The 27,263-nt window shown below is 37.3% G+C and overlaps 1 protein-coding gene across 2 annotated transcripts in view; it reads right to left on the reverse strand.

The window, feature by feature from the left end:
• The window catches only part of SLC35F1 (solute carrier family 35 member F1), a 567,357-nt gene that overhangs the window by 309,542 nt on the left and 230,552 nt on the right, over nucleotides 1–27,263 (reverse strand). Inside the window, exon 1 of one of the 2 annotated variants that reach the window (XM_069076975.1) lies at nucleotides 18,990–19,042. The exons of the other annotated variant lie outside the window; for it this stretch is intronic. The gene's annotated coding sequence lies outside the window, so the exon portion shown is untranslated. Of the gene's footprint in view, nucleotides 1–18,989; nucleotides 19,043–27,263 lie in introns of those variants that run through there. 2 annotated transcript variants of the gene reach the window in all.

Here is a 27,263-nt window from a genome sequence, read left to right on the forward strand (position 1 = left end):
CAACATTTATGGGAAACAGCAACAAGTAGGCCAGGTTAGCTGGAAAGAGTTCATGATGGGGAGGTAACATGAAATCAGTCTGGAAAGACAGGTAGGAGCCAGACTACAAAAGGTTTCTAGACAGGGAGGGTCATATTTTACCCCAGAGCTAAAATGGAGGCATTGAAGCTTATTCAGCATGGCAGTGATATGGTCAGCCCTATGTCTGAATAATATTTGGCAGTGTGTGGAAACTGGATTGGAGATGGTAGAGTTAAAAGAGAGACTGAACAGAAGACTTTTATGATGGTCCAAGTGAAAGGGGATAAAGGCCTTACCTAGGGTGGTATTATTTGTGAGAATGGAGAGATGATATAGAGGAAGAATTGATAGATTTTTCAACTGATTGATTATGGAGGGGGATGAGTGAAACTAGAGAGTTGAGTTTAACTGGAAAGACAGTGGTGTCCTTGATAGAATAGAGAATTTAGCAAGGGGGGTAGGTTGGGGGAGTGGAGAAATGAGTTCTGTTTTTGATATGTTGACTGAGATATGTATGGGTCATTCAGGTAGCAATAGCCATTAAACCATTGGTAATACAAGGATGATTCTTAGAGAGAGATGAATTCAATATGTAGACTGGGAAATCATCTGCATAGGATGATAATGGACTCATGTGGTCTGATGATGACATCATTTGGAGAGAATATATATATATAGAGAGAGATGACCAGATCACCAATCACAAATCCATTCCCTTTTTTAAAAAATACGTTTTAATTCCTTCTATTTTTACATCACTTCTCCCACACTCCTGAAACAACCTTCAGTTGCAATAAAGAACAGCTAATTAAAACAAAACGAAACAAGAAAGTGATATAGTGAGTGCATCTGACAATATACAATATTCTGCCCATGTAGGCCTGCACCTCTCCACCTCTCTATCAAGAGGAGGGAGTATATCCTTAAGTTTTGCTCCTGGTAATTAAATGATCTTAATACAATTGGCCAAACTATTTCTTAGAACAATATGCAGTTGAATAGTATTCATACTGAAGTTGGGTGACCACTTGTTGGGGGAAGTTATAAGAAACATATTCAAATAGGTATGGATTGGACTATCTGGCCTCTGAAGTTGCTTCTAATTCTCAGATTCCTGCTATCTGTGAATCATTTTTGCTGACCAAAAAATATTTCCTACCTTATGTATAAAAGATATTGGAGTGGAAAGGAAGGAAATATATAGAATAAGCATTTAAAAAGATTTTCCTGAAGAGATTAGTAAAGGTGTGTATCCTTAATGTATAGACATTTTTCAAAGAAACAACATTGAAACACCCTTTCCAACTAGGAAGCATAAAGCAATATATTTACCTTATAACAGCAGGATATACTGTAGAGAAAAATAGAAATGGACTTTTCAGAAACCTTGGATATGAATTCTGACTCAAATAACTATAACTCTAAGCTTCTATTTTAACCTTTCTGGCTGTGATCGATCCCCATTGGAATACGAAGGAATTCAAGAAAATTTCTACAAACGTTTATGAAGTAGCTGCTATAGATGGAGGATTATGCTAAGTGTTGAAAACACCAAGATGAAGTAAGACATGAAATAAGAACTAATAATTGAATATGAGAAATAAAATATTCACAGAAAGCTATAAAATAAACTAAAATATGAAAATATGCAGTAATCCAGTGATCAGGAACAAATTTGGAACTTCCTGGATCTGAATATTGAAATCTCTAGACAACACAGAAACTGGGATACCCTTCATGAGCACAGTATATAGGTGCTTGATTGGACTGGAGATGTCCTATAAAAAGGAATAGAAATAATCCCACCAAGATCCAACCCCCTGGTGGAGAGAGAAGGGTTAGTATTCCTTGGGAAACCTGTGTGTGTGTGTGTGTGTGTGTGTTTTGTTTTTTTGTTTTTTGCTTTGTGGAGGGGAGAGGGTAGGGCAATTGGGGTTAAGTGACTTGGTCACATGACTAGTAAGTGTTAAGTGTCTGAGGTCAAATTTGAACTCAGGTCCTCCTGACTCCAGGGCCGGTGCTCTATTCATTACACCACCTAGCTGCCCCAAACAGGGGTTCTTAACCTGAGGTCCAAGCAGCTAGGGAACACAGTGGACAGAGACCTGGACCTGGAATCAAGAAGACTTGAACTTAATCTGGCTTCAGACACTTACTAGCTATGTGACCTTGAACAAGTCACTTAGCCTCTGTTTGCCTTGATTTCCTTAAATGTTAAATGGGGATAAAAATTGCACCTACTTCCCAGGGTTATTGTGAGGATCAAATGAGATAATATTGTAATACTTTTATTTAGCATAGTGCCTGGCACATAGTAAGCACTATAAAAATGTTAGCTATTATTTAGCAGCAGCAGCAGCACAGTAGTAGTAGTAATAATAGTAGTAGTAGTAAGAAGGGGAGGAGGAGGAGGAGGAAGAGGAGAAAGGAAAGAAGGGGAGAAGGAGAAGAAAGAAAGAAAGAAAAAAATAGAGAAAGAAGAGAAAAGAAAGAAAAGAAAGGCAGGAAGGAATGGAGAGAAAGAAAGAAGGAAAGAGAAAAAAAGGAAGAAAGGAAGAAAAAGGGAAAATGAAGGAAGAAGGAAAATTTATTTCAGGGGCTCCATTATCATGAATGAGAAAATTATTATGTCATTATTTTTACTAATCTCACTGAAATTTAGCATTTTCTTCAATTATTTAAAAACTTTATTCTGAGTAGGGGCCCACAGATTTCATTAGACAGCTAAAGGGGTCCTCAAGACACACAAAAAGCTTAAGGACCCCTGCTTTAGAGTAAGAGTATACAGGAGACAACACGTAGCCAATGACTACTGGATATTCAGTCCTGACCCAAATCTCATAGTGACATTGACATTTCTGAAGCTACCCTAGGGTTTGGCAAAAGTTCCAGCAAAAGGAAGGGCTTTAAGTTACCATTTAAGAGATTGCTTAAAGGAAGGAAAATAGACTTCTTCAAGATTTTTTTAAAATCCTCAACTTTAGAAATAATCTAATATCTTCTGCTTGAGGTCATTAAAAAAAATTACCTTGACTTCATACAGCACTATTTGGAAGGTTATGATTGTGACCCCTCTTATAATTGAGGCAAATGAAGTAAAAAGTGAAAAATTAAACATTAATATGGAAAATTAGGGAAGGAACTAGGAATGTCTTCCATATAAAAGCAGTCCACAGTAGCCTGCTACGTCACTCACTGAATCCCCGGGATTGTCACAGTAAAATGGTGGCCCCTACAGCAATTAGAAAATTTCTAGTAGTATAGAGTGCTTTTTGTTTCCTCTATCAGAAGTGATGCTCTATTTCAACTACTAATGTACCCTTTCCAACCTCCACACCTAATTTTCCTGATGAAATTCCAATTATTTTCCAAGGTTAAGGACCATCTTTGATATCCTCAGTGTCCAGCATATTATCTTAATAAATGCTTGCTTAAATGAATTGAATTGATTTAAATTGAATAGAAATGTGGCCTTTTCCAGCAAGCCTCTCCAAATCATGTGCCCCTTTTTTGAATCTCAACATTTCTTTTATACCTTCCAAATGGTACTTATCAAATAGAACCTTGTTATGTAGTTAACGTTATATAGGTCTCGATATACCTTCTCTTACATTTTAAGCTTGCTGAGCACAGGGCATATGTGATCTTATCTCCCATAATACCTTGAACAGTTTGCACACAGGTGCTCAATAAATGTGTCAGGTTTTTTTGTTTGTTCTGCATGAATGAATGAACTCAGTGGGCAATCTGATTTATTTTTCTATAGGCACATTTAGAATTTTGCATTTATATGACCAGAGTTAAAATGCAATTTTTAGTTCTTGCTCCTTAGAAAAGAAAAAGATGAAAGCAGCAATAAAAAATGAAAAAAACAAACAAACCACTGATGGACAGGGAGGGAGGTTGCCTTAGGCAGCTAATCCTCTACCTAGTAATAAGAGAAAAGTAAATTCAAATCCTTCCCTCCACACACATTTTGTTATTGTTCTTATTAAGTTTTACAAATCTTTGGAAGATAGAAAAAATACAATGAGCGGTGGCTAAAGTCTAAACATCATTTAGTGCTAACACTAGCCCAATTAAAATTTTGGTAAGGTGAAACCCCAGGTTTTCATTAGTGGAGCTTAAAGTGTCAGCCACATACTGGATGTGTCAATGACTGCTGGTCCCTAATGGTGCTAATTTTGTGATAACAACTTTGCACATTTCTTCTTTATATTCCCTCAAGTTTGGACATCTCTATTTGCAAGCACATAGAAGTATACCACAAAGGGAAATTCCACACAAATGAAAGGCCAAGTTTCAAATTCCATTCATGAACTTGACTCTGTATAGTATCATTACATCTTCCATGGATTTAACAAAAAGTATTTCTTTAATTATTTGCTTTCCCTATCTGAAAAGAAAGCTCCTCAGGGATGATTTTAATGAGTTCTACAATGACAGGATTTTTGCTTCACCCTTTACAGCTGTAACATTTCCTCATTAGTTCTGTCGTTACACACATCATAAGCAGGTTTTTAGAAGACATGTCTTCTCAAGTTCAAGGCTACCTCTTCACTACAAGACTAAATCTGCATATTTACTTGAGTAACTATTAGCCCCATAATTATGCCACAGCCCAGGGTATTGGGAGAGCACATATTCCCAAATAGCTGTTATTTTTACTTGCTTTGTCTAGTCAATTTAATGTTATTGGATCAAGTGGAGAAAAATTCTGTCTCTCAGAAACACATCTTTCTTCTTGGAGCCAATGGAGATGTGTTATTTGTGTCACTGGTGTGATAAAAGCCTAATAGATACGTAGTAAATCTTTTTTTTATGTCAGAGGTACCTGATGCATACTTTCACATAGTTTACACATTTTAATTAATACCTTAGTTGGGTAACATCATGTGTAATTATACAATCTGCTGATTCTTTTGTCTTAGGGAAGAAGAGATTTATTTTCTACTCTCCTTCAGTCTTGAAAGAGGTTACTGAAGTTAGAGGCCACTGATAGCACTCAAAATTCCTCAGCAGGAAAGAGAAAACTAAGCTTTCCTCCTAGCTTGCAAAAAAATTAAAATATAGGGGAAGATGGTTCAAATAGGAAGGTACTCCCCATGTATCCATGTGCTAGTGTCCCAGAGTCTGTCTGTCCCTGTCTGTCTCTAACTTGGTCTCTCTATCTCAGTCTCTTTCTGTCTCTGTTAAGGGATTACATTCCCTTAACAGAGAGCAAGCTCTGTGTTACTTGCCAATGGTGCAAAAATTCCCATTTACTGCCCTGATGAGGATAATTTTTCCCAGTTAATTACAGTTAAGTTTCTACCCATGTTATTTGTTGCCATGTGTGGCATGAAAGACTATATTAGGCCACTCTATCCTTTGTCACTGATGTCCTCTGTCCCCACTGGTTTCTCAGGTAACTTTCTGTCACTATTTCTTTTCACTTCTAAATGTCCTTCCCAATCACCTCTTATTTCAGTCTTTTACTTCACCTTGCTTCATCAATCAACATATCATGGCCCAAGGAAGATATCTATGAGAACAAGTCAAGTAATTTCCCCATAATACTTCTAAACCTTCAGACCCTTACTGGAGTGCTTTGTCCGGTTTATATCCATAGTGGAGTGTGATGACTTTGCAGAGGACACAGAATAACACCACAAACATAAATGGTCAGAAAATGAAACAGAAAGAAGTCAATGAAATGAGGTTACCCAAAATGAGTTTGTTCATGGGAAAAGAGAAAACTGAAGGGTGATAATGATCACCTTTAACTATCTTACACACAGGATGGTAGCCAGCTTTTTTTCACTTCAGTTGAAAATAGAATCAATGGTGACCTCTTTTCTGGGATTTTTTAAAGCTAGTTTCTTGTCTGCATGATTTGCTTTAGCTATCTAACTGCTAGCTGGTAAAGGGCTAGAGTAGATGCTCTTTTAAGTTCCCTTTTGCCATTGCAGAGAACCATGCCTGGAAAAACAAATACTGACCTAAAGGATCACCTATCTAAACAGGTTTAAGGACTGAATGGAATTTACTTACAGTAAACAGTCATATACACGATACATAAACACATGTCTGCTATTCTGTCAAGTAGATGCATTTTTTTGCAATGGAATAAAGTGAATGCAGGCCTCAAAAGCTCCCTACAAAATGCATAGCTCCAGTTTTCCCGCAGCTGATCAGTTCTTTGATCAAGGGATTTTCTCTGTGGGCATGCCTGTATGTATATGTGCATATACAAACATGTGTGCACACAAGCTTCTCTAACATTTTAATAAAGGCTTGGACTTCAATAAATTTAACACCCCTTTATTGTATGCCTATTATATGTAGTGGATTATGGGGATCTAAAGATATATGGACAGCACCTACTCTTGAGAAGTAAACAGTCTATTAGGAAAGATAATACATATACATGATTTTGATACCTCTATGGATATGGCATCTCATGGATGGAATTACTTCCTTAATGGTTTGGCTTACAACCTATTCAGCCCTTTTCATCCTACATGACTCTTATCCAACTCCTCCCATACATTCTCTATAAGAAGTCAATCCAACATGCTGATGGTCTTCCTCTAGATATCTCATAACTATGGATGCCAACTGAGCAAACAGGCTCTCTGTTATATGACCAGAGAGGGAGCATGAGGTTTCAAGGTCCTGGAGCATTGAACAACTTAAAGAATAGTCAATCCTGGTGGCATTATGAAATAGAGTATAAAAAGAGAGTTTAAGAGCCAAGAAAGTTATGGAGCTCAGAGATCATGGTTAGATGAGTCATTAACATTAATGTTGTAACAATCAAGAATGATGTCAATGGGGGAAAGAAGGGAAAAGAAGGGGTATTTGCTAAGCATTAGTGGAAGAGGAGTGAACTAGAAATATAAGTGGAAGAGCAAGGAATTTTCTTTTATTTCCCAGCCCAATGATGCCAGTGGATAGGGAGAAGGATCAGTTTTCCAAGGAGATGGCTTCAAAGGAACATGTTAATTTAATTGCAAAGTTTTGTTCTAACAATGAACACTCACTGAACATCTCCTTGGAATAAATCAAGGCATATAGGGAAAAGGAAAAGTGGTATCCAAATATTAAAGCTTATTGTAGAAAAAAAATCAAAGAAGGATAAATGTGTCATGGTTTTTCACTTAAGATTCTCGCAATCAGAACACACAGCACAGTGAAATAGGAGGGACTAGGACGTTGGACAGCTCACTTGAACACCAAGTGTTTCAGGAGGTTGACATAAAAGAGCATACTCATAGGAGGATAGGTTTTACGCTAGAGGAACCTTAGGGAATATTGAATCTAACTACTTCATTTTGTACTTAAGGAAATTGAGGCTGACAAAGATCAAGAGAGTTGCCCAGTATCACACAGCTTTTAAGTGTCTGAGATAGGATTTGACTCAGTTCTTAACTATATCCAAGTTAATGCTCTATCCATTATTTTCTCTCCCACCTTCTAATTCTAACATTCTATGATTTTTTGTTGCATTATTATCATTCCCAGTAGAACATAGGGGATAATAAGATTTTTTAAAATTCACTTTATTTTATCCATTGGCACTGAGGGGAGGAAAATTGCAGTGGGGGAAAAGTAAAGTGATTGTCCATTTGCTTTTGTTTTCATTTGTTTTGTTCCTTGTTTGCTTTCTGAGATAGGCAAGGTCACCTAGTAGATAAAGAGCAATACTTGAAGTCATAAAAACCTGAGTTCAAGTTCTGTACCTGGCACATACTAGTTGTATAACCGAGGACAAAACACTTAACTTTTCAGTGACCAGATAACTTTCCAAAACTATAAATTTCAGTACCACTTCAGACACTCATGATGAGTTCCTTATACTGATGCAGTAAGAGATTTGAACAAAGCAAATTTTTAAAAATGACCTTCTACAGAAAATAGATTTTGTTGCCAAATTTGCTACACTGTGGTTAAATACCAGTATTTAATAAACTCTTTTTCCTATGAAAAAGCTGATGCATTTTGTAGTTATGAAACCACCAGGAGTCCATGAAAATCTGAAAAGCTTTCCACTGTCTCCCCAACCACCATTTCAATCAACTCTGAAGAGTTTCTGGCATATGCTACAAGCACTTTCACTCCATTTCAAACCTGGCTCAGCTTCTAATAGCTCAATTAGGGCCCAGAAAAACCATTAGAAATGAATAATCACACAAAACAGTAATGGAAACATATATAGCTCTTTTTAAAAATCATGCAACCAATTTATCATTCTTCATATCTCTTGCATTATATTATCAAGATGGACACCAAAGACCAAGGAGTATTCTGATTTGCACAACAACACCTAATGTTGAATGGAAAACCTAATTCTCCATGCTCATCTGCTAACAGAAATGCTAAAGCAACCTTCCAATCCCAGTGTGGTCTAGGAACAAGTGCAGGGAATGTGAAGTCAGAGAACCTTGGAGTTAATACTGTATCTGTAACTTAATATCAGAAGCAACCTTTGGCAAACCATTTTATCTTTCTGGGCCTTGGTTTCTTCATCGTGGATTAAATGACCTTTAGTGTCCCTTTGTGTTAAATCTATGATCTTGGGCTTCTATGAGAAGACAGCTTTTCACCACAATGTGAGAGACAAGACACCTAGTTGTGGTTATTGTTCAGTTTAGCTGCATTCGACTCTATTCCATTTGGGGTTTTCTTGGCCAAGATACTGTAGTGGTTTGCCATTTTCTTCTCCAGGTCACTTTACAGATGAGGAAACTGAGTTAGCTAGAGTAGTCACTAAACTCAATTTAGTTTTTTAAAAATTCTTTATGCAAGGGGCGGCCAGGTGGCTCAGCAAGTAAGAGCACCGGCTCCAGTGTCAGGATGACCTGGCGTTCAAATCCAAGCTCAGATACTTAGCACCACACCCAGAAATAATTGGCCGTGTAACCTTGAGCAAGTTACTTAACCCCGATTGCTTTAAAAAAAAAAATTCTTTATGTATCTTTTACGGGCAGAAGCTAGCGTGAGGCACTGGGGAGAACTAAAGATGACCTCTCTGGTTATACAGATTAACATCAAGTAAGGGGATAACATATGTCACCTTTGCTCTTACAAAGCAACCATCTTTTAGCATATTGGGTATGCTTGTGGCTTCTAAGTTAAAGTGATTTTTTTTTGTTTTTGCTTTTTTGGAGGGCAATTGGGGTTAAGTAACTTGCCCAAGGTTACATGGCTGGTCTTTTTGTGTGGGTGTTAAGTGTCTGAGTCCGGAACCAAACTCAGGTACTCCCGACTCCGGGGCCGGCGCTTTACTCACCACCTAGCCACCCCTAAAGTGACTTTTAAAATCCATTAATTTTAAGACTTATGGCAATGTGGAAGAGAAAAGCTGCAATGACATCATTCCCCAATATAGATGACTACTACTATTTTCTAATTTAAAAAATATTTATATGGCCTTCATTTTGTTTATAACCCAAATGATTTTCCATCCATCTGCCTTTGATTTTTATAATAATAATAATATCTTAGAGCTAACATTTATATAGTACTAACTAAGCCCTTAACAAATACTATCTCATTTGACCCTCAAAACATTCCTAGGAGGTAGGTCCCATTATTATCCCCACTGTACAGATGAGAAAATTGAGGCAAACAAAGGTTAAGTGACTTGCCTAGGATCATATACCTACTAAGTACATGAATCCAGTTCTGAACTCAGGTTTTCCTGATGAAAGAACCAGTACTCTGTTCACTACACCACCTAGCTGCTCCTGGTTTTCTTTGTATATAGATAATTGGGCATATTATTTACCATTCATTCATTTGTTTACTCATTGTATATTAGAGTGCCTACTATGTACTGAACTGCAGATAATTTTTATTAGCAACTTGGATGAAGGCACATGGTCATTAAATTTGTAGATGATGAAAAGTTAACAGAAAAAGCTCCAGGTTGGAAGAAAAAATCATCAACCACGAAGATCTTAACAATCTAGAAAGATGTTCTGGGTTTAATAAAGTGAAATTTAATAATAATAAATGTAAATATCTATATTTGGATTCAAAGGGTCAACTGCAGAAGAACAGGAAGAGGAAAGCCTAACAATTCATATGAAAATTTCCTAGGGGTTTTAATGCACTGAATATTCAATGAGTCATCAGCATAATGTAATAACTAAGGAAGCTAATAAAATCTTCTCACAACTAGAAGGATAGCGTTTAGAATTTGGGAGGTAATTATTCTCGCTATACTTTGGATGTCCTAGTCAGATCACATCTGGAGTACCTTACTCAGTTCTCTGTACCACATTTTAGGAAGTACACTGCAAAGCTGAGGAGCATCCAGAAAAAAGAGTTGAGAATGGTGAGAGACAATGTTATTTGAAATTAAGTTTATTTATCCTAGAGAAGAAAAGACTTCCAGTGGAAATGTGTTGCTGCTTTCAACTATTTGATATTTGGATGGCAGTCATGTAGAAGATGTATTTGTCTTGTTTGGGTGTATCTCAGGAGGGAAGGACTAAGAGCAATGAGTGAAGATTTCAGAGAGCAGCTTTTACCTCAACATAAGGAAAAATTTCTTAGCAATTGTCCAAATGTTCCAAATTACTGTTCAAAAGTAGAATGACGTCAGGAAATGACAAGTTCCCAGACACTGGATGTCTTCATATAGATGCAAGACACTCAAAACCATCTTCCAGGGATGTTGTAAAGTAGGCTGCAACATATGTACCGTTTGGATTTAATGGCCTTTTCAGTCACTTTCAAGTCTAATATCCCGTGGTTTCTGTCTATGGGCAAAGCTTTCTGCCAGGCACTCTCATAGACACTACTTTTACTCTTGTATTTCATTTTTCATAACTTGGTGAAAGCACTTAAAGAATGAACTCCTCTGAGTTTACTTACTCAAGACTTTTATTTTTGTTTTTTAATAAAAATACATCTCTGACTCTGCTGCACTGTTAAGATAATGTCAGTGAAACAAGCAGGCATCATTGCCAAACTGGTGCCATCATAGGACATCAATTAAGAAGAATATTGGATTTCCACCATCTTTATTTTCCCCCTATGGAGACAGAGGAGAAATAGACTACCAATGCTAATTCTAAATACCCCAGTAAAAGGAACTTAGTGAGTCAGAAAATTAAAACACAGAAATCATGATAAATGGTTTAAGGTTGGGTGTAGAAATCATTAGACTATAATTTCTTGTTACTTACTGGGAATAGATATGTTTTATTTCTTTTTTTTAAATTTTTTTTTTATTTCTTTTAAGCAATCAGGGTTAAGTAACTTGCTCAAGGTTACACGGCCAGTTATTTCTGGGTGTGGTGCTGAGTGTCTGAGCCCGGGATTCGATCTCCAGGTCGTCCCAACACTGGAGCCGGTACTCTTACTCGCTGAGCCACCTGGCCGCCCCGATATGTTTTATTTCTAAGCCTGCTTAATTTCCTTCTCAATCTATAACTTCTGCCTATCCTTTCTACCTCTGTATTTGCAACACTCTGTATCAGCTTTTATATGCTGATAGTCTCCAAACAAAATTCAAATCAATTCCCGACCCTGCAGTTAGTAGAACACACTGCATTCTATGATCTCTTCTGCTGCATATTCAGATTTAGACTGAAAGATGAATGAGTATGCCACAAGTTGTCCTGAAGGTCAATCAAAACATTAATAATTACTAGGGAAATTTGCAGACTATAGACACTCTATTAAAGAATTCTACTTCTCAAGTTTAAGGTCAGAGTATAGTCTCCACTGGCTGTATAGTAGGAAAGAAACAGATCACTTTAAGATAAGTAGGAATAACATTCATTTAGTCTCATTCCCTTCATTTGCTCAATGACTGAAAATCAAATGCTATGAAATTAACAAACATTTATCAAGTGCTTATTAAGTAAAAGGATCTGTACTAGATGCATAGATCAATGATTTTAAGGGAATAAAGAAAAGGAGAGAAGCAGCTTGTCACCATGGATGAAGAGTTAGATGTGGAGTCAGAAAGATCTGGGTTCAAAGCCCAGTTATAACACAAGCAGGTTATGGAACCCTGGGCAAATGATCTTATCTGTTACATGAAGTGGGTAGTTATTTTTCAGTCATGCCTGAATCTTTGTGACCGCATTTGGGGCTTTCTTGGCAGAGATAATGGAGTAGTTTGTCATTTTTTCTTCAGCTCACTTTTGCAGATAAGGAAACTGGGACAAACAAGGTTAAGTGACTTGCCCAGGGTCACACAACTAGTAAGTGTCCAAGGCCAGATTTAAATTCAGGAAGATGAGTCTTCCTGACTCCAGACCCAGCAAATGCTAATTTGCAATAGTAAAGGAGTTTCCTTATCCAGATGTCCCTGCACCAATGAAATTTGTCAATCAAAAAATATACGAAGAAAAGCAAAATCATGGTCCCAGATCTCAAGGAAGCCATATGAAAATTATAATCATCTAGACAACAAAAATATATATACTACAAGATACATAGAGTGTGAATGGAAAGTAATCTCAAAGCAAATGTACCAGCTATGCGAGGGGTCAGAGAGTGGAGGGGTGAGAGGGGGAATTGAAGAGAAAAGCCTCCTACAGAGTATAAGATTTGAACTGAGTCTTGAAGGAAGTCAGGGAAATTAGGAGGGCCCCCAATACCTCCCCCCCCAAAAGAACATACATAAGGACAATTTCTCCAGCTTGAGAATGGCAATATCATCCATAAAGTTTTATTATCTCTGTAATAATGATGGGGAAATTAGAGAATGAAAAGAAAAATCTATTGAAACTGTCCATCAGCAATCTCTGGGTAGGGAATTATTGCCTTAGATCAATACATCAAGGCTTCACACTAACTAGATGGGAACTTCAGAGGCTCTTCTAGTTCCTGTGAGAGTCTTATCCTTGGAAGCTCTGCCTGTCTGGGTTGCACTCAATGGAAATCCATCTGGAATCTCCACAGAGATTGGGGCTTAGATTATATGATGCATTGATTGATGTTTATTCTTTACTGAATCCTGAATATATTTTTTCCTTTTGATTTAGTAGGAAGAGAGTAGGGAGAGATGGTGAAAAATGATGAAAAGGATATTTAAATACTAAAGTCTTTTTATTTTTATAATAAATTTTATTGATACCTTTTTATTATCACATTTCCCATCATGTTCTAATACTAACATCCCTCCATGCCCCAAAATACCTTACCAGCCTTACCTCCTAACATTTCTCTACATGGTCCCTATACTCCTAACCAAACTGCACTGTTGCTGTTCTCCAGCTCTATCTCTATTTTCCCATCATCATACCATCTTTAGTATTTTATTGCATTTACCATATACTGACTAGAACTTGTGATTCTTCCTTCAGCTCAAATACCACCTACCCAATAGAACTTTCCATCACCCCCTAATAGCGGAAAATGACCTTTGCTTCCTTGGAACTTAAGTAGCATTTTGTAATTCTTTTATATTCTTATATTCTATTTGGCATGTGGTGGATGGGGGAGTGAAGACTTGAATTCAAATTCTGACTCTGACATGTACTGGTTATATTACCATGGACAAGTCTCTTAATCTCATGTTGACTTGTTTGAAATTATAAATTATAGATAGGTTGCCAATCTGCATTGGTGGTGGGAGGTTTTACACAAGGAATTCCTTACATGGATGATATCAAAGATCTAAACCATAAGTGCTCTATTTTTATTATAGTTATTATTTACAGAGAGTCACAGAACTAGATTTGGAAGTGATCTTAGTGGACAACTAATCCAATACCTCATTTTACAGATTAGGAAACTGAGAACCAGAAAAGGGAAGTTACTTACCCATCTCACACAAGTGGGATTTGAACCCAGGTTCACTGATGCCAGAATCATTATTCTGTAACAATAGTACCATGCTATATTGCCCTTGGGTTGGTCCCCAATTTGCATTATATGTGTATGTATATCATTTTCCTCTTTCTAGATTAGAAACTGTAGGAAGGTAGGAGACACAATGTTATAACACCCCAAGTACCCAGAAAAGTGCTCTGCATGTTATAGGCATTTAGGAAATGGTGGTTGAATGAATGAAATTTTTCTAGGAAAATCTAGGGTAAATCCTATCCTCTTTGCCTTTCCTTTAGTGAACATGATAAGAGATCATTACTTTTGAATGAATGACTTGTAGTCATGACCCTAACTAGTTCTTTTATTTTTAATGATCTATAGAAATCATTTAAAGAGTAAATCTTCTGAGTTAATCTCAAACTTCCTTCTTCTGAAAATCCCAGTGTTTTTAAATGTTCCATTAGAGCAGAAGTTCTTGAACTGGGATCTAGGAACTTTTTTTTAATATGCTGATTACTGTATTTAAATATAATTGTTTGCCTTTGTAATCTTATAAATTTAAGTTTATACATTTAAACACATTATTCTGAAAAGAGATCCATGGGCTTCCTATACTGCCAATCAGGTCCATGACACAAACTATTAAGAGCTCCTACATTATATTATTTTGTTATGAAATAAGAGAACCGCCAAACTAAATCACAGGTGTATGGATTTGTTTATCTTTTAATAATATAAAAATGAATGAAAATTACTTGACAAAGGGTATTGATAGTGTTTTTTAAACCCAAAGCCTCTAAAAAAAGCAGGTCTAGTCACCTGACATAAGTGTAGGTAAGGTTGTTTTAGCAGTGACAAAAACCTTCACTGGGACCAAGAGGCAGAAATAAGCTGCAATGTTAGGAGTGATTTGGGAATCAAACAACTAGCATTTGGAATACATCTAGTCTATTTTCTGCATTTTACTGGGCACTAAGAGACAGTAGTAGGCAACAAGGAGAATCATGGAAGGGAAGATGTACAGAAGTATAAAGCATGTAAGCTTGTCATCTACTTGGAGAAACACAAGTAATGCAGGAAACACCAGAGAATAGCACCAAGCATTATGTAGCAGAGTGTTCAAATCAGATGATTACTGCTGGCTCCAGAATTTCCCAAAGGTAAGAGATCAACGTTTCTTTAAATTGAAGTACTCCACAAATCAGTTCCATCAGAATCACAATATTTTAGAATTGAAACTGACCTGGGAAGTTATCTAGTCCAATGTCCTCATTTCACAGGTGATAGAATCGAAGAAGCCCAGAAAGACCAAATGACTTCTCCACTGAGGCACAGTGAATTAGCCAAGGGAGGGCTAAAAAGCCAGATCTGATTTCCAAGGTTGGCCTCTGTTACCCTGGGCACAATTATAATGCTTGATGTTCATAATAAAAAAAACCCTTCAAAAGGTTTCAAGCTCTCATAGCAAGTTGTACACAATAGATTTGCAGTTTCATGTGCAATAATTTTTTTTTATTACACTATGTTAAGGAAATGTTATTCCATAAATTAAAAATAAAATAAATATTAAAAATAAAGATGTATTCATTTTCCTCAGGCCAAATGAAAATTTAACTTAGGGCATGTTTCATTATGGTTCTTCATACCATTAGGCTATTTTTCAGAAATTTATAGATTGAGTGGTAATATGGTATAACCAAGAAAGAAAATCTTTCTTGAATTAGGAAAGACCTGGGTTTTTCCAGTCTTCTTACACCTTATTCCCCTCTATTTCCTATTCGATCCAGTAGTTTCTTGGCATTCCTTGTACATGCCACTCCATCTCTTGACTCCAAGCATTTTCATGGGCTGTCCCCCATACCTGGAATGTTCTCTTGCCTCATCTCTACCTCCTAGCTTCTCTAGTTTTCTTCAAGTCTCATATAAAGTCTCATCTTCTGCAAGAAGACTTCTCTAGTACTCCACTTTAGTACATTCCCTCCAAGACTAGCCCAAAATTATGTTGCAAATATCTTATTTTGACATAGTTGTTTGCCTCCCCCATTAGAGTGTGAGCACCTTGGGAGCAGGGACTGTCTTTCTTCGTGTCCCAGCAGTTAGCACAGTGCCTGGCACATAGTAGGCATTTAACACTAGTTTATTGACTGACTAGATTCAAGTATCACCTCTGTTAGATATTGGGCAAGTCATTCAATCTCTCAATGCCCCAGACAACTCTCCTATAAGTCAAAAAGAAAGGGCCGATCTGTACCTAGAAGGAATTAAATCACAAGTCCAGTTTCATTTCATCCAACCTGTCAGAATTTTGAAACAGCTGCCCTCTATACACAATAGGGTTCCAAGGCATTTCCCCATTATTACTTAAATTACTTAAAATGATAGAAACCAGTCACTCTCCATGTTCCTAGTTGGTCTTGGGGAGCATGGGGGAGGTTACACTTCTGAGTAGCAGTGTTCCTACCAGGAATACATGATGAAGGGCCCTTTCCTCCTCCCACTTTAGAGCTTGTTGGCTAGCCTCTGAATGCTTCTTGTCAGCTATGGAGATTCTTTTAACCAACTGCTGAGGTAGAACTCTATGCTTCTACTAAAGGAGCAATTTGAAGCAACCACATCCCTTCTTCCTTTTCACCTGGTGGGTGCAGAGATGACTGACTCTCTAAGCTCCGTAGAGGGTGGGGAATGGCCTTTTCTCTACCAGTCTGCAAGTTGTAAGCTCCTAGGCCAGCCTGTTCATGGGATGAGGTCACCTCCATTTTTGTGTATTCTTTCCTTCAGTAAACAGCCTTATGAGATCTCATTAGGCAGTTGGTGCCTTCTCTCTTCCAAGTATTGGCCACTAGATGAGGGGTAGGGAACCTGTATCCTTGAGGCCACCTGTGACTTTCTAGGTCCTCAAGTGTGGCCCTTTGACTGAATTCAAACTTCTATTAAGCACATTTGTTCTGTGAAGTTTGGATTCAGTCAAAGGTCTGAGCTTGAGAACCTAGAGGGCCACATGTGTCCTCGAGGTCACAGGTTCCCCACCCCTGATCAGTCACAGAAGCAGTGGCAGACCAGTCAAGAAGGAAGAATTCCCTCTACCAGAGAGAAAACACAGAAAGAAAGAGCCGCCTTCACCTTTATCAGGCTTCTCAGGAGATGTTAAAAGTAAAGGAGCTAACAAGCAGCTCTGTTGCAAATATCCCAATGAAGTTTGAATACTTTTAGTCTCTAAATTGATTCTGATTATTCTACAATTCTTTACTGCCTGGCATTCCCCTTCCTGTGAGGGAATAATAGTAAGAATAATTATTCCATACCCAATTCATTTTTGCACTCCAGGTATTTTTAAAAAATCTTTCCTTTTCCCTCCTTACCCTCTCCCCATCTCTGTCAGTAAATTAGAATAGAGTCAAGAACAGAATTGTTCCTCAGCTATCTGGGGTACGGTTAGAATTAGAACCCTGAGAATCTAGCTCCTCTTGGGGAGATAGGTGACCCCAGAGTAATGAACCCAGAAGAGGGCAGGGCAAAGAGACAGATGAAGAGAAGTGAACGACAGAGATTGCCAGCCCCTCTTTTCAGCCCAACTGTGCCTGGCTAGCCACTATGCTAGAAGTAAACACCTGCTATGTATCATGCACTGTGTTAAGCATTTTACAAATGTTTTCTGATTTGATTCCTCACAACAACCCTGGGAGATCAGCAATATTACTATCCCCATTTTATAACTGAAGAAAATGAGACAGAGATTGAATAATTTGCCCAGGATCCCACAGCTAGTAAGTGTCTGATGCTGGATTTTAACTCAGGTCTTCCTGACTCCAGGCCCAAAGTGTTATCTCCACTACACTACCAGTTGCCTCTAAGTTATGAAAGGCACTCTAACTTTATGAATACTTCCATGGAATTATAGGATGTAGAGTTAATAGAAAATTACTTACAAATAGCATAGTCCAGTGGTTCTCAAACATTTTGGTCTTAGGACTCTTTATACTCTTAAAATTTACTAAGTGCCAAACTTGCTGAAAGTAAGTTAACAATCTGTTGAAAAAAGTCTAGCCCTGGGATCTGGGGGGCCTAGGGACTAGTTCTCACTGCGTCACCACTTTGTTATGTCACCCAAGGGAAGTCCTTTCTGGGCTTGCACTTTATTTCCTACAAATATGAAGGCACTGTACTAAGTTATCTATGGCAAAGGTGTAAAGCACAGGTTGGGCCAATGGAGCTGGGCAAGTGCTGCCTGAACCAGATTAAAATGCAATTGGCAAATTCATAAAATAAATAAAATTGCAGTGAAAGATATATAATGTTAATATGTGAGGTTTTTTTAGGGCAATAAACTGCCCTCAGTGATCCTTCTTTAAGGTTTAGTGGCCTTTGTCTATTGAGTTTGATTCCATTGGTCTATGGGGTCCATTCAAACTCTCAAGTTCTGTGATTCTCTCATGGAGCTAGTTGATTCAAAATTTCTTCCCTTTTAGGAGCTCTTTAGTCCACAGTAATTGACTGTACCACTGACAATTTTACCACTACTTTATATATTATGTGGTATTGCTCTCCACTAGTTCTGTGGATTATTTCCCCCATTTAGATTGTGCCTCTCAAAATATTATACTTCTGTGCCTCCTTCTCCCCAAGGCTCCCTGCCCACAATGCCTACTGCAGTTCAAGAAATAGAGCAGATGCTCAAAAATTCTAGTTTGGGGTTTCCAAATTACATCATATTACAGCTTATAAACTGTATACTTTGTTTATGCTAACATTTCTCCATGTGCAATCCCTGAGACCCACTCAGGGGATACACAAGGTTAAAGCTATTTTCATAATAATACTAAGACATTAATTTCTCATTTGGTAAGCATTATAAACCACATAAACATAAGCTCTTTTGGGTCCTCAATAAATTGTAAGAGTGTCCTGAGACCAAAAAATTTGAGAACCATGGGTCTATACTATTTGCAAATCACTTTCTAGTAAACCTAAATCCTATAACCCCATGGAAATAATCATAAGGTGGGACTGCCTTCCATAATTCACAATTTTTAGTTAACATTTTCATTAAAAAGAAAAACTATATGAATTAATTTTTGGAAATAATTATGGAATATGAGAAGCAATTAAGTACTACGAGTATTATTTATTTCAATACCTTCCTTTTACAGATCAGCAAACTGAGACCCAGAGAAGCTAAATGATTTACTTACAGCCATAGCAGATTGTATTCCAAACTCAAGTATTAAAATTCTAATCCCAAACTCCATCAGGCCATAATATTATACTGTTATTGAGTTGGGTCTTTCATAAAGTGATACTCCTTCCAATGTATTCTCTTTCTAAGAAGAAGGGGAAATAAAAGCATAAAATTATTAAGGAAAACCAAGTAACTCAATCATTGTTTGTGTCAGTTAAGGAGCTCTTGTTGAAACATCCTCACCATTTCAAGTGCTGACTAGGAAGCATTGTAATTATTTTTAGTAATAAATGGTTGCTGAATGATTGAGTGAATTCAGAATACTTGACTGACATCTCTTTGCCAAACTCAATACTGCCTCTGTGCCTGTCCTATTTGGCTTAGGTTCAGTTTTGGAAAATTCCACATTGCATTCACCATTGAGGTAGGTCTCACACAAGAAACAAAGAAATATAGGATAACAAATGCTAATTTACTACTCTGGCTCCTGCTTTGCCCATCTTCAGAGTCATCTTCCACTCCTCCCTCTTCCTCACTCTCCACATCCAATCAGTTGCCAAGTCTTCTCAATTCTATCTGCATAACACTTCTTGCCTCCTTTCCCTTCTCTCCACTCACAGGACCACTAGTATAGTTTGGTGCCTCATCACTTTTTTTTTTTGCTTTTTTGAGGGCAATTGGGGTTAAGTGACTTGCCCAAGGTCACACAGTTAGTTTTTGTGTTAATTGTCTGAGGCCACATTTGAACTCAGGTCCTCCTAACTCCAGGGCCGGTGCTCTATTCACGGCACCACCTAGCCACCCCTGCCTCATCACTTCTTGCCTAGACTATTGCAATGGATTTCTAAATGGTTCCCCTACCTACTGCTTCTACCCCTCTAATTCAACCTTTCTACAAATATGACCACACCTCTCCCTTTACTAGATTCCAAATGCCTCTAGCATAAAATATATACCCCTCTATTTGGCAGTTAAAGACCTTCATGGTTAGGTTGCAACCTATCCTTCCAGGATGATTCCATATTACCCCTGCTCTTCTAGCCAAACCAACCTCCTTGATATTCCCTTATATGCAACATTCTACCTCTTATCACCATGTCTTTGCTCAGTGTTCCCTATGCCTAAACTGCTCTCATCCCTCATTAACTCTCAAAACCCTGAGTTCCTTTACAGCCTCAGCTCATGTCACCTTCTACACGAGGACTCTCCTAATTCTCACCTCCTTAGACCCCAAATATCAACACTACCATCAGAATTTCTTTCTATATATTTTGTATTTGTCTGTGTACATCTTGTTTCTAACCCCCATCTTAATGGATTCAAAGAACTTGATAGGAACAGTATTTGGATTCAAGAAGATTGTTTTCATTTCTTTGTATCTCCAGAGTCTTGCAATCTGTATTTACACATTTGTATCACCACAGCCTGGTATGTGGTAGGTGCTTAATAAATGCTTCCTGAATTTTATTCTATTGCATTGTAGCATGGATACCTTTCCCGTAGTATATTATGAAGCAACAAGTAAATAGTCATCTTCCACCTTTTAGGTGATAAATCAGTGGTAATGCCTCATGTAGCTTTCTTTTTTTCCACCCCCCCCCCCCATGGATCACTACCATTAGACACCAATATGCATATACATATAAGTACATATTTACATTTAACTATATGCATATATATAAAAACATTGTATACATCTATTTATACATTTTTTCTCTGGATGCTGATAGTATTTTCCTTTATAGGTTTTTTGTAATTAATTTGGGTATTTATAATAGTCATAAAGACTTAGTTGCTCAGAATTGTTTTTAAAACAATATAGCTGTTACTGTATAAAACATTCTTTTGGTTCTGCTCATTTCACTCTTCATTATCTCATAAAAGTCTATCCTGTGTCAACCTCTTCATTTTTGAAATGAGGCCCATTGAGGCCCTTCCAAGCTGTGACCTGTCCGGAATCACACAAGTAGTAGGTGACAAGGGAGAATCTGAAGTTACTTCCTTTGATGACGTAATGGTCTTGGAAGTTCCAGCCTCTGCTGCATTTTGCATAGTGGTTGGGGGGAAAAGCCAAACTATTGCTACCTACCAATAAGATTCTAGGTTCATCTGATATGACTTCCTCAGTTTATTTTAAGTTTTTTTCATTACATATTCTCCAGGTAATATATTTGATTCATGCTTGCCAATGTAATTGGCCGGCATCAAACTGGAAAAAAAGAATTGGCTCTGGCATCAAAGGAAATTACTTCAAATTCTGCCCTTGTCACCAACTACTTGTGTGATTCTGGTCAGGTTGCAACTTTGAAGGGTCTCAATGGGCCTCATATCAAAAATGAAGAGGCTGAAACATAGAGAGACTTTCATGAAATAATGAAGAGTGAAATGAGCAAAACCAAGAAAACATTGTATACAGTATCAACAATAATGTTTTAAATATAATCCTGAGTAACTAAGTCAAATTAATTACAAAGGACCTATAAAGGAAAATACTATCTTCATTCAGAGAAAGAATTGATAAGTAGAAGTATGTATAGAATATTTTTACATAGATGAATATATGTAAATGTATATGTATCCATATATTTTTGTCTAATGGTAGTGGTCCATAGGGGGAGGAAAAAAAAAAGAAAGCTACATAAGTTTTAATATATTTAAAAGGAATAGCAAGTTGTACATAATAGATTTGCAGTTTCATATGCAATCATCTTTTTAAAAAAAAATTCTACTGTTATGAAAATGCTTGTATTATTGCATAAATTAAAAATAAAAAAAAAGAACAGCAAAAAAATAAAGAGATTGGATTGGATAGCTTCTGAGGTCCCTCCTAACTCTGGATCTATGATCTTATAATCATAATTTGATTCCTATGAATTCATGGATGAAAGAGCTGTGGGGAGAGTGGCAACAGAAACTCAAAAGTGGAAAATACTGATGGAGAAGGTTGAGGCTAGACTTGAGGAAATGAGACACTAAATGTGTGGTTCAAATTTATTTTAAATTCAGTTCTGGAGAGGACTTATTCTTACTCTTATTTGATTGTTTTTTAAACCACAAGTTAAATATCACAAGGTAAATTCAAGGAATAGAGGGGGGAAAAACTATTTTACTAATCAGCATTTCCCATTTCGTTGGGTCACTAATAGGTTAACTGTGTATGTAAGCTCAACAAAGAGGTAATGCTGCCAATTTTATGCTGCATTTCCCATTCATTTCTTGAATGAAACTTTAAAATACATTGAGAAAGAAATACAATACAATTTCAAGTTAACCCCAGATCTCTGTAATGTTCAACTGTCTGGTACAATGAATAAGCCAAGACTCCTTGGTGATAACTTCACTTGGAGAAATGTCCTTAGAACTAGTGGCTCCAAATGGCAATCAGGAAGTTTGGGAATACCACAACTGTATATCAAAGAGATTGCATTTCTATAATGAGGGCTTTGTGCAGTTCAAAGACAAATATACAAATAAAGAGACAAACACTATTGTAAAAGTTCTATTAGTTAGGGTCTCGCTGTTATTTGCACATCTAATTATACTATTCTGTCACTTTAATATTTTCATTAGTCTTTCTAATGCAGTTTGGTGTTGTAGTTATGAAGAGCTCTTGGGGGAGAAACCCGCAGATGTGACCACAATACCTGATGAACTGTTTAATAAAGTTTAAAAAATGACTATGAAATTAATAACTGGATTTATCTGAGAAAGAACATAAGTTCTCTTTCATAATGAGAATTTAAGCACTTTGTCTATCCTGATTAATTCTCATTGCAAAGCCTTTGAGGGGACAGAAGAATCTTATAAATTATCACTGTTGGAAAGGATAAATGTGCTGAGTAAAAAAAAAAAGTTCCATTTTTTCCATTTGAATCAATTAGTCAATCAACAAACATTCATTAAGTGCCTGCAAGTACAGTGCTAACCATAGGGGATGAAAAGACAAAAATTAAACCATCTCAGACCTCCAGGAGATGATACTCTAACAGGGAAGATAATGCCTACATTTATAAATAGGTATAGAATATACACAAAATAAACACAAAGGAGTTTAGGGAAGGGGGATACTAGCAGTCAGGGTATCATTAGGATCAACAAACATGAGGGGTATAAAGTTTTTGGAAAGAGCTTTGTGAAATAATAGGAAGAGAAAAAAAAAGCACAAGAATGGAGTATATGATGATTGTGACCAGGTAAAAGGAAAAGTGAATGAGAATCATCATAATCATTCCTTTTATGATTTGATAGCTCAAGTTGAACTTGTAAAACAAGAAGGAAACCTCTTTTTAAACATGAGGAAATGTAGGCTGGGGGAGGTGACATACTCATTTGATGATCAGAACTATAGTAAGTGATTCAAACCCAGAATCTCTGCCTTGAAAACCAGCATACTTCCCAGTGAACCAAGATGTACTTAACACTTGATGCTTGCTGAATTGAATTGAATGATACATTTTTTTCCAGGGTTGAGACCATTTAGCATTTGTTTTATGTCTATTTCCTCAATCTCTGGGAGCCTAGTAATGTACCTTATATACCTTGCATGTTGTTGGAGCAAAGGATAGACTGACTCATGCTATGAGAAATGAAGAGGTGGCACTTGATACAAGTTGGTTAGATTAGACTCTTTCTGTGTGGGGAACTTAGGGACATTAAAAAGGTTCAAGTGATGACTGAAAGGCTCATAGTGTATTGGTCCACAGAACAGAGCTAGAAGGGATTAGAGGTAATCTAATCCAAGATTTTAAAGATGAGGAAATGGAGGTCCAGAGAGAATAAGTGAGTTCTCTGAAGGCATACATATATAAGTAACCAAATCTCTGATTCTACCTGCAATCTTCTGATTCCAAATAGTGTCTTTCCCACTACAATGGTCTGGTTCAAGATCTCAAGGAATAATGTAATGGAGGATTCTTGGGCTCAGCTGGGAAGGGTAGACATTGTGAAGAGGAGTGCAATTGGCAAAATGGCAGCTATGCCTGGCAGCTTTCCCTTTTTCACCCACCAGGCATAGCATTGTTCCTTGAGATCTTGAGCCAGACCAATGCAGCACAGTTCCAATCCTTGGCAACCATCAAGAAGGCTTTCTGGATTTTTTGCATTTAACTATGTCCAAGAGAAGCTCACCTACTCAAGTCTCAGTTGTTTAAAATAGAGCTGAACTACCAACCCTGATGTAGGATTTATATTCTCTCCCACACTATGCCACTGAAAATGCATAAAGTCATTGGAAATAAAGTTTGCTGTATAAGAATTAGGACAGTTGCCACTCCTCTGAAATTTAATTTGTTGTCTCTTTCTGAAATAAGGCTGCAGATTCTTCTCTCTCTCTGTCTCTTTGTCTCTATCTTTCTATCTCTCTCTCTCCTTATCCCCTTCTCCCCCTCCACCCTCCTCTCTCTCCTTCTCTCCCTCCCTTTCTCCTGCCTGTCTTAGGTAAACATTCCCTAGCCATTAATGCATAATGCATCATACATGAATTAAATTATCTTTAATTAGATCAACATTCTTGAACAAATTATCTCATTTTAGGTTGTTTTATACTGGGAGTCTTTGTTCCTCCCAACTAGAAGGATCAGAGTTCAGGTTTAAGGATTACAAAATTGGCAAACTCTATTTTCCCATCTTTCAAAAATGATAAATAAGTTAAGTAAAATTGTTCCTGTCACAAAGAATAACTTCATAGCTAGATATTAGCAGGAGAGGCCAACCATAAGAATGGCTGACAAAATTCTGTATGATTTTTATATGTCTCATAAAATTGTCAAGGTTGAGAGGGAAACCATCATTTCAAAAAGAAAAACTGACTTGTTGTAGCCTAAGAAATTTTAGTAGCAAGGCCAATCAGTGACACCATGGGCTTCAGAGGAAGGAAATCTAATTGTAATGAAACATTTGACTCCTCTGGGTATGATATCACATGCCATATTCACAAGCTAATTCCTGCCAACTCTAATAGAGGGATTTGTAAATGCCATGCTGCTGGATCCAGCCCTTAGCTATCAAGCTTCAAAACCATCTTTTTGATTCTTCTAGAAAATATTTAACAGGATATTGAAATGAAAGAGGGCAGCTAAGTGTGAAACTCCAACTGTGAGAAAGGATATGAGTAAAATGGAATACTGAAGGGCTTTGAAGCACAAAGTAAGGAAGTCATTGGAATTGGGTTAGTGAATCAATCAAGAAGAATTTATTAAGCATCTACTATGTGCTGCTCCAGGAGCCCAAGAAATAAATATAAAGAAGAAGCAATCCCTCCTCTCAAGATGCTTTTACTCTAAAGGAAGAGACAAGAAGTGTGTGTGTGTGCATCCATTTATGTATGTATGTATGTATACACACAAACATATACATAAATAAATATGCATACATGTATTTGTATGGAATAAATATAAAGAGAACAGATACCAAGCAGATGCACACAAAAGTTAGGAGAGAAGATACTACCAAATAGGGAGATCACCACCTTGTAGAAGGTGGTGTTTGAGCTATGTCTTTAAGGAAGAGATGAATGCTATGAGTTAGTAGTTCCAGGCATCAGGGGCAGCTATTATAGAGGGACAAACATGATAAATGGAGTGCAGAATTTGAGGATTAGAGACAAGGCCATGTTAATGAGTACGGAGATGGTAGGGGTAGGGTAAAGGATGGGAAGGTGAACCATGTGCAATGAGCCTAGAGAGAATGTTTTATCGGTGAAAGGTGTTAAAAGCTAAACAGAAAAGCTGATTTTTAGTCATTGAGGCAACAGGGAACCACTGGAACAGAGGGGTGATACAGTCAGGTGTGTGCTTAAGGTAGCGCACTTTGGCAGCAATATAGAGAGAATAAACTGGAATGGAAAGAAACTTGAGGTGAAGAGAGAAATTAGGAGACTATTGCAATACTCTAGGCAAAAAGTGTTGAAGGTCTGAACCAAGATAGTAGTTATGTAAGTAGAGTGAAGGGAATGCATATGAAATTTATTGTGGAGGTACAAAAACCTAGATATAGCTATTCATTGGCTATATATTGTGAAGAAGAGTGAGAAGTCAAGGATTACATCAAGTTTATGAACACAGGAGACTGGAAAGATGGTGGTATCATCAATAGACATATGAAGTTTACAAGATGCTTAAGTTTTTGGGGAAAGATAGTAAGTTCTGCTTTAGACATGTTGAGTTTGAGACATCATCAGCACGTCTAGTGTGTGATTTCCAAGAGACAGATGATGATAAAGACTATAGCTCAGGAAAGGGGCTAGGTCTAGATATATAAATTTATGCATCATATGCACAGACATGTTAATAAAATTCAAGGGGATCTGTTGGAGAGGGAGGGAGGGAGAGAGAGGGAGAGACAGAGAGAGAGACAGAGACAGAGAGAGAGACAGAGACAGAGAGAGTTTCATTGAAGGATGAAGTCAGATCTCATATACCAAAGGACTGAGGAGAGAGAAAAGAGGATTTGAAGTCAATGAATCTGGAGATATTTTTTTTCTAGGAGTTTGGCTAAAAAAGAGAAAAAAATGGGTCCAGGTGACTTCAGAACTTTTTTTTTCAAGGATGGGGAACACTTCGACATATTTGAAGATGGTAAAGAAGAAACCAATAGATATAAAGGAGTCAACAAGATAAGAACAAAGAAGAATGAATGAGGGGGAAATTTCCTGGAGAATTATGTGAAGAGATGGATCAAGTTTACGAATAAGGTAGTTGATCTTGATTAGGAGAAGGGTTAACTCATTGTCAAAGGCTAGATAAAAGACTTAGAGAGTGGGGGATGGTGACAAAGGCTTTGAGATAATGAAGAGAAGCATTTATTCAGCATCTACCATGCGCCAGATGTTGTGGAGAATGTCTTTAACAAATATTGCGTCACTTGATGCTCACAACAACTTTGCATGGTCGACGCTATTATTAACTCCGTTTTACAGTGGAGGAAACTGAGAGGCAAAAAGGTTAAGTGATTTTCCTAGGGCTGCACAGCTAGTAAGTGTGTACGGCTGGATTCCTGATCCCAGTACTCTATTCATTGTACCGCCAGCTTATGAGAAGTGTACAAGAGGAATCACATGGCAAATGGCTTTAATTTTCTCAGTAAAGTAAGAGGCAAAAATCCTCAATTGAGAGATTTCAGGGTAGGAGGATTCATGGGGTTTGAAGAGAAAAGAGAAGATTTGGAATAGCTTCTATGAAAAGTGAGAGGGTGACTCAGTGAGGAAGGAATAAAAAAACTGACCTGATGCTCTGAGGGTCTAGTTGTAATTATACAAAATCATAGTGTACTCAGCAGAGTTGTTTGACTT

The sequence above is a fragment of the Petaurus breviceps genome, unplaced genomic scaffold (genome assembly GCF_028583685.1).
Source record: "Petaurus breviceps papuanus isolate PSGF00001 unplaced genomic scaffold, PetGlider_PUasm1.0 90977, whole genome shotgun sequence".
NCBI lineage: Eukaryota > Metazoa > Chordata > Mammalia > Diprotodontia > Petauridae > Petaurus > Petaurus breviceps.